Here is a 10,000-nt window from a genome sequence, read left to right on the forward strand (position 1 = left end):
ACATTAAAAACAGGCACCTTATGGTCATATGTTTTTTTTTTTTATGTTAGTGTTCTTTTGTTTCCTCCTCCTCCTCCTCCTCCTCCTCCTCCTCTTATTATTCGAAACGTAAATCTGTAAGTAAATGTTTTAAAAGCTGCATGAAATGTGTATAGTTCTATTTTCTTAGTAATATCGTACGTGTGTGTGTGTGTGTGTGTGTGTGTGTGTGTGTGTGTGTGTGTGTGTGTGTGTGTGTGTGTGTGTATGTGTGTGTTTGCCCGTGCTTAATATAAAGTGCAATAATACACAGCAGTTCAATATCAAATGCAATTGTATATTAGCTGTGCAGGAGAAATATAAAGGAAAAGAAGCAGCAACTGACTTTGTATTTCAGGCAGACGTATTTGGCTATGAAGTGGATAAAAGTGCGAGCAAGAATAGCTTATAATGACTGGAGGATGAGGCCAGGAGGAAGGAGGAGGAGGGGGATGAAGAGGAGATGAAGTAAGGAGAGGAGGAGGAGCAGCATGAGACAGTGTTGCTTTATACTCAACCTAACCTAACGAAGTGATAGTGGGTGTGTCTGAGGTTGCCAGCTTCTCATTGATGCACGCTGATTATTTGTCGCCGGCTATCAAATACTTTATAATCGTAACTGCTTATTTGTCGATGTGGACAGTTAAGTTTTTTTTCTTAAAGGTCTATATAGATTGAGTACAGTTTGAGTCTTTGAATAGATATTTGTTCTTGTGATTCCCTTGATGTGAAGAAGCATGTGATTTATAAACGAGGAAGAGAGAAAGTATTGACATGAGTTAGGGATATTGCCTGATGCATTTAGAACTATTTATTTGCTTCCTCTAGCAGACTGACATGTAAACAGTCTTAGTCATGCAAAATAGCATATAATTACCAGTGTCACGTTGGCTTATAAAATATTGGAAACCCCTCCAAAAAATCTCTTTATATAAAACCTATATAAATTAATGTTGCATAAAATATCCTGATCTCTTTGCACATGATCATAGTCAAGGCGGTGGTAGCTCAAAACAGTATATAATTACTATGGCTGCCTTGTCTTTTAAAGTGTAGCAAAGATGAAAACTCCCTATATTTAAGAATTATATAAATTTACTGTTGGTTTAAGTGGCTTGATCTCTACGCTCATGCTTTTAGTCAGGGCGGCTCACGATAATGTCTTTCCCTCGCAATATTGTTTTAAAGGAATAATTGTACAGCCATTATGATTTTAACTCTTTCGCTGCCATGATTGTCTTAAAGTAACGTTAACCCTTGCAGTACTGAGACGCATTTTTACCTGCGTTATGGGTGTCATTAGACGATTTTATGTACATTAAGAAGGAGGTAAAAAAATAATAACCAATGTCATTACTATTTTAATGCCCACGTAAATTTCTGAATATGTATCAAATCACCAGATAATAAACAGAATAATTATAAAAACGTGTCATGGTACTGGTGGGGTTGAGAGCAGCATCAGGATATAGTTTGCATTGACATAAAGAGAGAATAAGAGAAATAATTTGATGTTGTTTAGACCACAAAATTAATTAACGTGTTCTTGTATAATAAGTGTCTCAAGACTTGCAGGGGATTATGGGAAAGGAATGTGAGCTGCGAAGGGGTTAAGGAAGAATGTTGATGGTATGGATGTCAGGAAGATTTATTTGTTCGAGGAAAAAAAAATACACCGTCACGTCTATTACTATGATCACAGCACTCAAGGGGAAGGAGTAATTTTGGTGCTACAATGTATATACCAAGATTGAGATTTATTATATGCATGTACTCTTAATTGCTGTGTGTGTGTGTACTCGTACGTGTGTGTATTAATGTGCTGAGTGACATCTCGAGTTTGTTGTATAAATGTTGCTACGGTGATCATGGCTACCCACCCACACACCCACACACACACACACACACACACACACTCTCACTCTCACTCACTCACTCACTCACTCACTCACTCACACACACACACACACACACACACACACACACACACACACACACACACACACACACACACACACACACACACACTCACTCACTCACTCACTCACTCACTCACTCACTCACTCACTCACTCACTCACACACACACACACACACACACACACACACACACACACACACACACACACACACACACACACACACACACACACATCTCATCAGTGTCCTTGCGCATTTCGTCACCACCTGAATTCTCTATTTTGAGTGTACAGGTGGCAGTGAGAGTGAAGGTGAGAACAGACAAGTGACAGGTGAGGTGTGTCTCCCACGCTAATTGCACCTCTTCTCGCACACCTGTTCTGCTCTTTTCATAGCTGATTTGTTTCTCTTTATTATTCTTGTCCATTCTTATCGTAGCTTTTGTTGTCGTTAGAGTAGTATTTGTTTGCGCATGTAAGTGTGTGTGTTTGAGTGTGTTTGTGTGTGTATGTGTGTGAGTGAGTGAGTTGACAGGATTGGATTTCTTTTTTATCATTGTTTATTTTGTGTTTACTTTAGTTCTTCACCTTCACTTACCTTGACTGTAAATTTGTCACCGGTGAGTTTTTTTTTTTTTCTTTCAATTATCTTTTCTCACTTCCAATCAGTCCATTTGCAATTTTTTTTTCCACTTTAATTTCTTTTTTTTTTCTTTTGTCGTCGCCATCCTTCACTCTCCTTTTTTTTTTTTTTTTCTGCCGCCACTTTCATTACCACGTTGATGAATTTTCCCTCTCACACTTACAACGCGCTGAATGCATTTCTCTCTTTTTTCCCCCCAGCACCTTTCTATTTCCTGTCAAACCTGTCTACACGTTTTCGACACCTTTTTTTTTCTCCCTCTCCCTGCTGAGTGAGTGTCATTTTCTTTCAACAGAGGAATTTCATTTTAATTGCTCACTTTCCTCCCAGCAAACCATCTGGCTCATCAGCGTCACTTTCATCCTCTTTGCCTCTCACTATCTTCGCTTTCACTCACGGCCCCAGGCATCTCTATAGCCCTAGCAGTGCCTTCATCATCATTACTATCGTTACTGCCTCTTTGTTCCCTGGGCGAGTGAGAGAGAGCGAGCGAGACCTTTCACGAGGGTTAAAGAGGCTACGAGAGAGAGAGAGAGAGAGAGAGAGAGAGAGAGAGAGAGAGAGAGAGAGAGAGAGAGAGAGAGAGATGGGTGGGGGGCTGGTGTTAAGTGTGGTGGGGACGAGTTTGGAGGAAGAAAGAGGTATTGTTTAGACTCAAAGGGATGGAAGGGAAGGACAGGAACAGGGGAGGCGAGGTGAGGTCAGCAGCAAAAGGAGGAGGAGGAGGAGGAGGAGGAGGAGGAGGAGGAGGAGGAAGAGGAGGAATACAAAGGAAAGCCAAACAGCAACAGACCTGTTGGTCCTTTCGAGGCTGTTTGGTAACTACTTCTAACTGGCTACAGACAAGAGAGACAGGACAGCACAGGAGAAGGCTCCTCCACACCCACCACTCCCTCCAGCTTTCGCTGGCATGGAAACGTACCATGCAGTATGGGAAAACTGACATGGAATTTTCACAGGAAAGGAAGAAAGGAGATTCTATTATTCACCCTTCTGTGAATTCTACATATCTATCTATAAGAAAGAGAAGGAGGAGGAGGAGGAGGAGGAGGAGGAGGAGGAGGAGGAGGAGGAAAAGGAGAAGGAGGAGGAGGAGGAAGAGGAGGAGGGAAGACAGAGGTGCTTTAAATCCTCTGGCGGTGGTGATGGTGGTGGTGATCTGCTCCAAAGCCTGATAGATACGTGTTTCTGGATTATGCTGATTCTTTACGTCCTCCTGCTCCTCCTCCTCCTCCTCCTCCTCCTCCTCCTCCTCCTCCTCCTCCTCCTCCTCCTCCTCCTCCTCCTCCTCCTCCATTATCTTCTTTTTGCTCTTTGCCCCACTTTTTTCTGTTCGTCTTTTACTTCCATTGTCTTTATCTTTTGTCCATTTATTCTTTGCCCCTTCAACTCCTCCTCCTCCTCCTCCTCCTCCTCCTTGTAATGCATAAGTGTACCCCAGAAGGTCGATCGCCCATTCACAAAAGGAGTGGCACAAATTACCTCTACATTTCTCTCTCTCTCTCTCTCTCTCTCTCTCTCTCTCTCTCTCTCTCTCTCTCTCTCTCTCTCTCTCTCTCTCTCTCTCTCTCTCTCTCTCTCTCTCTCTCTCTGATCTTATTGGTATCTTCCTTAATGGTATATCTCCCTTTTCTTCCTTCTCCTCCTTTTGTTCTTCGTATTCGTCTTCTTGGTCTTCTTCCTCGTCCTTGTCCTCCTCTATTCGCTTCCTAGCTTCGTATTAAAAGCGGAGCGTCTCAGGATTCGATGCTTGTCCCTCAGCAGAGTTTTAACTTTTACGTACAAATGTCTGGTAGAGATAAGAACAGAGAAACTTCACAGACAAATTTATATCGACGTATTCGTTGTGCCGAAGAGTAAAGTCTCAAATTTAATGTTGGATTGTCCTATTTTCTTCACATTGTAAGAAATTACCGTCTTTGTTTGATATTTAGTGAGTAACAGGAGCTTTTTGAAGTCAGTGAGAAGAGGAATCGTGGTCCTAATTTCAAGCGACCTGAAGCAGAGATCAAAGTAATCAAAAGTAACGAATTAATTGATTTCGAAAATAAATAAAAAGATTGTATTTTCAGATCCTTGTATTCTTAAGTACTTCGTTCAGTTTTGATCTTCATGGCACCAGACGTTTGAAAAATTACAAAGTAGAGTTACTAAAATAATAATAATAATAAATAATAAATAAATAAATAATAAATAGATAAATAAATAATAATAAATAATAAATAATAGCTAAGAAATATTCCGTGTTAAGAAAGGCTTAGGCAATAAAATCGATTTAGTCTTCCATATTAAAGGAGCCAAGGGGCGCTAATGAAGGTACTTGAAATAGTCGAGGAATTTGATGATATTAATGCGAACAATTTTTTTTACAGTAGATTGATCAGATATAACAAGATGACAAGAGTCTCAAAACAGTAAAAGATTCGTCTCAAACTAAACAATCATTTTTTTTTTTCAGAAGAATTGTTAAATGAGAAATTCTTTATCTCAAAATGACGTCGACATTACAGTAAACACATAGTTTTGGGCTCCACAGCTAAGGCGTTATTCACTGCAACAGCAATTCCCTTTAGTTCGAGTTTACTTAGATATGAAACAACATGTGATAAGATGCAAAAAAAAGATAGCAGGCAATAAAGAAATAATATTGTAATAAAGTGAGACAGAATAGGAAAGAAAGAAAATTAAAAGAACAGGGAAATAAAAGAAAACAAGAAAAAGGAGGAGGTATTAGAGAAGGGAAAATTGAAATAAACTTAAGGGAAAGTGGCAGAGAAATATAGAGAAATGATGATATTAATGTTAATGAGATTTTTGTTGTCAAGAAATTGCAGTCAAATATCTCTGCAGTTTTTTTACTTTTTTTTCTACACATTATTTTTATTCCCGCCTGAACAGAGCGATGAGTGATTGGCGAGTTGACGAAATCTTCTTCGTCTTTGCTATCTTTTCTTACTTTCACTTTATGTTATGTAGTTTTATTCCCACAAACAGCCCCAAAAACACCAACAAATCTGTTCTCCTTTGTTCTTCCTTTATATGAACTTGTATTCCTCGACCACCCTCTTTTCATCCCCCTCCTACATTTCTCTCTTTCTTATTTTGTTTTATATTCGTCAGATTTGTAATTATTTTCATTTTCTCCACTCCCTTTTTCTCCTCCTCCTCCTCCTCCTCCTCCTCCTCCTCCTCCTCCTCCTCCTCCTCCTCCTCCTCCTCTCGTCTTCCAAGGCCACTGAGCAAGACCGCTGCTTCACCTGACAATAATAATGACGTTTTTGAAAAGTAAGGTGTTCATTTTCTTGTCTAACAAAAAAAGAAATTCAATCAATCCCATTCTCTCTCTCTCTCTTTCTCTCTCTCTCTCTCTCTCTCTCTCTCTCTCTCTCTCTCTCTCTCTCTCTCTCTCTCTCTCTCTCTCTCTCTCTCTCTCTCTCTCTCTCTCTCTCTCATATTCAAGCACTTCTCCCTTTATTACGAAAGTAGTATTACAAAATTGCATATATTTTATGTAGTACGCTATACGGTCTCTCTCTCTCTCTCTCTCTCTCTCTCTCTCTCTCTCTCTCTCTCTCTCTCTCTCTCTCTCTCTCTCTCTCTCTCTCTCTCTCTCTCTCTCTCTCTCTCTCTCTCTCTCTCTCTCTCTCTCTCTCTCTCTCTCTCTCTCTCTAAGGCTGACTTATCGACACCCGTCTCAGTATTGATTCTCACGTTAAAGTTGGTTATCGGTGCGAGAATTATTCTTCTGCCTCTTCCTCCTCTCCCTTCTCCCCACCCCCTCACCCTCTCTCTTCTCTCCCTCACCTTCCTTCACCAAGTTCCCACCTGCTACATCCATCCTTCCTTCTCTCCCTCCCTCCCTCCCTCTCCCTTCTGTCTGTTCTCCCTCCTACCCTATACCATTTTTCTTTTCCTGTAATACCTCCCTCACACTCTCTCTCTCTCTCTCTCTTTTTTTTTTTGTCTTATCTCTGCCTCGTATTCTATTGTTATTTTTGTTTTGTTTTTTGGTGTGATATTCTTGATTATTTTTCTGTGAGTTATGTATTTCTTCATTTACGCTTTTGTGATCTTGTGTCTTTTTTTTTCTAATGCTTGTTTTTCGTTCAGTTATGTTTTCCGGTCATTTATTCCTTTTTCTTATTTTTACATATTTTTTTTTTTTTTATTTGCTAATTTTCCTTCTATTTTTTATTTTCTTATCTTACATTTTTATCTTCTTACTATGTCTTATTTTGTTCATATTTCTTTCCTACTTTCCCTTTTCTTTACTTTCCATTTACCATTATCTAATTCTTCTTCTTTTTTTTTTTTACGTTTCTCTCATTTTCATTTTCCTTTATTTTTTCATTCTTATCCCATTTTGCCTCAATTTATCACCATCTTTCTTAATTGTCTGTTATCTCTTCCTTTACCTTTGCATTTCCCATTCCCATTAATTATCCTCCTTTTTTTTTTTGTCTCACTGATGTTTTCTCAATTTCTCTTTCTCTCCTTCTCGCATTCTTTCTCCCACACTTTATCACTATATTTCTCTTCATTATCGCCATCCTTTCCTTTTTCTGTTATCTCTTCCTTTGCCTTCTCATTTCTCATTCCCTTTAATTCTTCTTCTTTTTTTTCTCACTTTGATGTCCTCTTAATTTATCTTTCTCTCCTCATATTCTCTCTCCCATGATTTATTATCTTATTTCTCCTCATTTTTCCCTCGTGTTTCCCTTTTTCTCTTCTTATTTCCCAGTCTTTTTATTTCCATCTCCTTGTCTCTTTCTTTTTCTCTCACATTAGTTATCTCTTAATTTTTCTTCGTCTTCCATTGTCACTTTCAAGTCATTACATCTCTCCCCTTTATAATCTCTAATTTCCTATTTTTCTTCCCATTTTTTTTCATTCCTTTCTTTTCGTCACATTCTTATACTCTTTTTAGTTATCTCATAATTATCTTTCTCTCCAATTCTCGTTTTTCCCTTTTTAATTCTCTTTTATTTATTCTCTAGGTTAATTTCTCCTTCATCTCTTATAGTGTCTCCTATTATCTTCATATTCTTATAATTTCCCTTTTCACATTCTCACTCCCTTTCTCCCTCTCATCAATTCTACTCCAATTTCTCATCAGCTCTCCCTCCTCTCTTGCTCTCTCTTCCTTTACGGTCTTCTTACTCTAATCGCAGAATCCCACCGCTTCTCTCCTGTTTTATTCCCCTTTTCGTGCCGCTTAGTGTCACCTCATTCCCCGCCGCCCCAAGCCATATCCATCTCCCTGCCCACCCTCCTTTCATCCTGCCTCCTTAGCACGTATTGTAGTCGCCTGTAGCTCCTCCCGTCTTAAAAAGCAGTGTCTATTACTTCCCGCAGTGTTAGTTTTTGTTCACGTTTTCTTCTTTGTCCTCTAAGGGAGACTTCTGGAAATTGAGTGGCTTCTTAGATTTTTTTTTTTTTTTTTTTTTTTTTTTTTTTTTTGTGTGTGTGTTGATTTTTCAGTTTTGGTTCTCCTAATGATAGGTTTGGAATTGAAATTGTGATGGAAAAGTGAATGGTGAGTTTCGTGAGTGTTTCCTGTTTTTTTTTTATTTTTCATTATATATTTTTTTTTATGGTTCGTGTGTGTGTGTGTGTGTGTGTGTGTGTTTGTGTTTGTGTGTGTGGAGAGAGAGTTCAGAGCTATATGAAAAGTTTGATAATGTCACCAAAAATCTAAGAGACACAGTATGATGTTGCCTTTGTAATCGCAGAAGAAAATGCAAGAGAAATGAAAGTAAAAATAGAAATAAGAAGAACAAAGGAGAGACTGAGGCTTGCTGTGTTGTCTTTATGATGAAAATAAAAGCAAATAATAGAACAAAGCACGTGGGATGAAAAGTAATTTGCAGTAACTTACATAAACTTTCTTTAACTCAATTCAAACACACACACACACACACACACACACACACACACACACACACACACACACACACACACACACACACACACACACACACACACAAACAGCCAGCCAGCCCTAAAGTATTCAATATTCCGGCCTCTCTAGTAAGAATGCAAATATCCGGGAACATCCATCCATCTTATAACGAATGCGCGAAGACGTAACACGAAAAATAAAAATAGATAGATAAATAAATGAAAGAATACTGGGAAAGGAAAAAAAGAATCGCATGTGTGTATTTACCGCTCTTCACTTTTATTTCCCTGCATAACATTTTCTTCTTATTTTTCAGGGGTGAACGAACGTATTCTATATTATTCATCTTTCTCTACCTGTCATGGAGCGAAGGTGAAATGTGAGGCTGAGGTAAAGACGAGAGAGAGAGAGAGAGAGAGAGAGAGAGAGAGAGAGAGAGCATGTATAATTAATTACTAAGGTCTCTCTAAGGTAATAATGGATAAACAAAGAAACTGGAAATTCCCTGATGACGCTTTGAAGGCCTCCTCCTCCTCCTCCTCCTCTCCTCCTCCTCATCCTCCTCCTCCTCCTCCCTTTTCGCGATTGCATTTTTTCTCGCGTATTTTAATGAAGGGAAGACTAAAGGAGACGACAAGGCGGAGAATGGTCAGGAAGAAGGATGAAAAAGGGCAGGGAAGGATTTTTTCGTTTGAATTTGCGCGGAATCAGAGTGAAAAAAAAAAGTTAGAAGGGGGAAAAAAGAAAGGCAAGGACATGAAATGGAGGGAAAGAAAAAGACATGGAGTAGGGAAGAAAGAAGGCTGCACTTTTTGGGGTTGAATGGAAAGGGGGAAGAAAGAGAAACAGAGAGGAAAAAATATAAAGAAAAAGGAAACGAAGAGGGATTTGAAAGTAGAGTCAAAATTGAAGGGAGGGAGAGAGGAGAGAATGAAAGGAATGGGTAACGAAATGGAGGAGAAAACAAAGAAGAGAAATTGAACGAAAAAATGTCTATTTGATGGAGAGAGAGAGAGAGAGAGAGAGAGAGAGAGAGAGAGAGAGAGAGAGCCTGAGTACAAGAGGAAGAGAGAAAGATTTGCCCGGATCATCTCTGTTTATCCATTCACCCACTTTCTCCCACCCACTCATCCACTCCCACCCACTCCCATCCGATCCTGCCACTCTCACTCTGCACTCATATATACCGACTCTCCCTCTCCCTCTCTCTCCTCCCACCTCTCTCTAACACGCTGTACCGGTCGAGGCATTAGTGGGATATACACACAAACACATAAGCTGTATGACTAAACCTTAACATTAACTCCAGTGTGTGTGTGTGTGTGTGTGTGTGTGTGTGTGTGGACTGGCCTTAATATGCACTTAATTAAGGGGCAGGTAATTGTGTTGTTCGTTGTAATGCCGCCAGGTGTTAACGTATTGGGGGGAAAAATTACACTGGCGCTCCAATCCTTCGTATTTAATTTCCTGCTTGCTGTTTCCCTGGCTTGGTCATGGGATGCGTGTTGGAGAGCGAGGT

At 39.5% G+C, this 10,000-nt stretch overlaps 1 protein-coding gene across 1 annotated transcript in view; it reads right to left on the reverse strand.

Moving 5' to 3' along the window:
• LOC123508971 (KH domain-containing, RNA-binding, signal transduction-associated protein 2-like) overlaps nucleotides 1-10,000 on the reverse strand; it is a 507,559-nt gene that overhangs the window by 267,042 nt on the left and 230,517 nt on the right. The gene's annotated exons all lie outside the window — the stretch shown is intronic.

Source organism: Portunus trituberculatus, chromosome 25 (assembly GCF_017591435.1).
Source record: "Portunus trituberculatus isolate SZX2019 chromosome 25, ASM1759143v1, whole genome shotgun sequence".
NCBI lineage: Eukaryota > Metazoa > Arthropoda > Malacostraca > Decapoda > Portunidae > Portunus > Portunus trituberculatus.